The sequence below is a fragment of the Zalophus californianus genome, chromosome 2 (genome assembly GCF_009762305.2).
Source record: "Zalophus californianus isolate mZalCal1 chromosome 2, mZalCal1.pri.v2, whole genome shotgun sequence".
Lineage (NCBI taxonomy): Eukaryota > Metazoa > Chordata > Mammalia > Carnivora > Otariidae > Zalophus > Zalophus californianus.
The window spans coordinates 50755070-50759119 of NC_045596.1; the positions used below are offsets into that span (position 1 = coordinate 50755070).

Below are 4050 nucleotides of genomic sequence, written 5' to 3' on the forward strand. Positions count from 1 at the left end.
TTTACTTTAATCTTACATATCATTCTTTCATCTCCATGGAAATGCATATGTGTGTATAATAATTACTTGTATAGAGATGCCTGTTTCAAATAGACTTAAGGTTAATAGCATTAATCTATTTTTCCTTAGAATGTTATGTTTTGCCAGATCACTTTATTGAATTTCATTTTAATTCTCAGAGTATTCTCTGCTAATATTGCCATATGATAATGAAATCTAGAATTGAGAAACAAAGAATAAGTTACAAAAAACAGATATTTTGGTTACTTAAGTAAGTCTGCTGTTGGTCCAGAAATGGAAACAAGTAACATTTCCCCAGGCAAGTAAAAAAGAAAACCAATGTCCCTGTGGGTTGAAAATTTTAATCATTGGGGTGCCTTGGTGGCTCAGTCGTTAAGGCTCTGCCTTCGGCTCAGGTCACAATCCCAGGGTCCTGGGATCCAGCCCCTCATTGGGATCCCTGCTTAACGGGAAACCTGCTTCTTCCTCTCACCCTCCCCCTGCTTGTGTTCCCTCTCTCTCTGTCTCTCTCTCTCTCTGTCAAATAAATAAATAAAATCTGTAAAAAGAAATTTAATTGTACATAGTAGTGGTAACAATAGTCTCATTTTTCTTTCTTTCTTTTTTTTTTTTTATCAGTTAGCCACTGTATCTTAATGCGGTTCTCATGGATAATGATCCAACTTTGTATAGGGCCATGATTAGTTCTAATTTTTTCTTCTGTGGATATTAATCTCTAAATTTCTAGGTTTATAGCATTTGCATCTAGATCTTTGTGAACTTGTTAGTATCAGCTTATGGATTTTTGGAGGAACTGTGCTGAGCAGAACCTTGGTCCCCTCCCTTGGTATTCTTTTGAGTAAAACAATGTTATAAAAGTGGCAATGATCTTGGCTTTGACTCTGCTTGCATTGGACTTGGTCAGCTACTTTTCACTGGCTGCAGGGATCAGGATGTCACAGTCAGCTTCCAAGATGCTTCTTTTATAGGGTTTTGCCTTGGGGAAGCCCAGGATTGATCCATGTTGCAATCTGAAGTCTTCCAGTTTCTTTGGGTCTATACCATCTGGATTCCATATGCTCCCATCAGATTCACCAACACCAACATATTTAGCACCAAAATGATGTAAATATCTCATAGAGTGCAGGCCTACATTGCCAAATCCCTGAACAACGAATGTTTTACCTCCAAAACCTGGTGTCATTCCTAAAATACTCAGAAGCTTCGTTGATGAAATTTTCAATCCCATGGAAGACTCCCCGGCCAGTAGCTGAGGTCCACCCATGGATTCCGCCCTGACTGATGGGCTTACCGGTAACACAGGCATGGGCATTAATATCATAGTTCCCCCTGGTGCTGGCATAGGTGTCAGCAATCCAGGACATCTCCCACTCAACCGTGCTCATGTCTGGGGCAGGCACATCAATGCCAGGACCAATAAAGCCCTTCTTCGCCAGCTCCATGGTAAACCTCCGTATGATCTTTTCCCATTCATTATCAGTATAGTTCTTGGGATTGATCTTAACACCAGCCTTGGCACCCCCAAATGGCACATCAACCATTGCACATTTATATGTCATCCAAGAAGCCAGAGGTTCTAGTGAGGTCAGAACTGGGGCCAGGAACACACCCGGTGCCCAAGAGCAGCCAGCTGCTGACCACTTGGGCTCTGGATGAGTCTGAGACACGCTATAAGGCTAACGCTTCTGAGCAGCAGGTGTGAGCATTTTCAGAAGGTGGCATGGTCCTCAAGTGAGTTACTGGTATTTTACATCAGCAACATAACTCAATTTTAATGATTGTAACAAAAATAAAAGCTCTTTCTCTTTATGCATTTTATTCTCTTAGAATAAAATAAGTACATGCTGCTGTAAATAAAATTGCCTTTAATCACTTACCAAGCCTAACCTTGACTCAAGCAGTGAATGCCTATAAACATAATAAATTAAAAAAGTTAGTATTTTTATAATATAAAACAGTATCATTTATAGCTTGTCAATCATGAATTGTTGTCCAGCAAAAATAAAACATCTGATGGAGAATTAATTTATCTTCATACCTGCAAATGGTGGAGGCTATTTTTGTTAAGACTGTCAGAATTTACTAACCACAATTACGACATATAGTCCAAAGAGTACAGTGACCTCCTTATCACATTAATTAATTGTTCTCCTTTGAAGATCTACTGTGTTGTCTAATTGAACAATAATTCAAGTAACGTGTCCCAGAAAAAAACCACTTGGGGTCCCACTTTGAAGTCTAGCGGTGGCTCCAAGCCCTGCCAATGGCCCCACTGGGCCTGACTTGGTGTTCTCTTTGAGAGGCCTGAATTCTTGCACACAGCATTACCATTGGGCTGGAAACAACCTTGGGTTGAGTGTTTTGTTTGGGAGTTATTTCGCCAGGGCCTTTTGACAGTAGTATCCCAGTAAAGTACTAGAGATTATTTATTTAAGAACGAGGTTTTTTTTTTTTTTAATCAACAATATCCTTTCAGAAATTTCTAACTAGTTTGTACATGCATGACTTATCCTGGTGATAAAAACAGCTATTAAATGTCTACCTTTTCATAAAAAAAGCCTGTTTCCTTTACTCTTTGTCCAATATTTCTGTATTTTGTGAAGGGAAAGCTTTATAAGACACTGAGTCCACCTTCATGCCTGAATCTCTTTTAGACCCAGGGCTGACAAATCCAAACCCAAATTTCATGAGTCATTTAATCACTGCATATAAAATATTTCTCCTTCCAATCACACTTTAGATCTTCTGAACCTCCTATTTTATTTCAATACCAACTTCTTTTGCAAACGTATTTCCTCTTTCTGAATGTCCTTTAAGGTTGCCATATTTAGCAAATAAAAGTCCAGGACTCCAGGCCACTTTGAATTTATGATAAACAGCAGATAAATTTTTAGTGTAAATATGTCCCAAATATTGTATGTGAAATTTATATAAAATATCTATTTGTTGTTTATCAGAAATTCAAATTTTACTGAGTGTCTTATCTCAGCTTTCAAATCTAGACCCTCTGCTGGTCTGTCATATATTACCTGCTCCACAATAAATTGTCACATGGTTTTCCACCTGACTGGAATGTATGAATCCACGTTGTTTTGCCCATAGAAGTTTGTTCATGCTTTTATAATGGCATTTAATATGATAGCTGATATATTTGTGAGCTTCAGACAGGCAGAGATAATGTCCTATTCATCTTTGCACCCACAGCACATACAAAATGTCTTTACTTTAAAAAACAGTTATTCTTTGTTGACTAGATTAATATTTTGTTTGCTGCTCCTTTTGATTTAGGACTAGCCTTTGAAAGAAAGAACACAATACTAACAATAACTAATATTTCTTGAGTGTTCTCTATATTCCAGGCATTGTTTGTTGTATTATTTCTGCTCTAATGTGATATATGAATTGTAGCAAAACCTCAGATTAATGATTAATCATGCATTAAAAATATAGACGAAGAACAGGAAACTCAAATCATATGCATTTTTGTAATCAGAGTACCAACAATTATAAAAATTCTAATAATTATACTAGGGCATATACAAAACAGGTTAATTTCTAATAAGTAACAAAATACTACACTAGAAATAATACTTTACATTAGAATGAATAAAATGGGACAGAGACTTGATATAAAAGGTAAAGGAATGGATGGAACTGGAGGGTGTTATTGCTGAGTGAAATAAGTCAATCAGAGAAAGACATGTACCATATGATCTCACTGATACGAGGAATTCTTAATCTCAGGAAACAAACTGAGGGTTGCTGGAGTGGTGGGGGGGTGGGAGGGATGGGGTGGCTGGGTGATAGACATTGGGGAGGGTATGTGCTATGGTGAGCGCTGTGAATTGTACAAGACTGTTGAATCACAGATCTGTACTTCTGAAACAAATAATGTAATATATTTTAAGAAAAAAGGAAGAAGAAGAAGATAGCAGGAGGGGAAGAATGAAGGGGAGTAAGTCGGAGGGGGAGACGAACCATGAGAGATGATGGACTCTGAAAAACAAACAGGGTTCTAGAGGGGAGGGG

At 37.8% G+C, this 4050-nt stretch overlaps 1 pseudogene; it reads right to left on the bottom strand.

Annotated features, from left to right (window-relative positions):
• Positions 1–790: 790 nt before the first annotated feature.
• Positions 791–1595, bottom strand: LOC113925581 (annotated as a pseudogene).
• Between the last annotated feature and the right edge of the window lie 2455 nt (positions 1596–4050).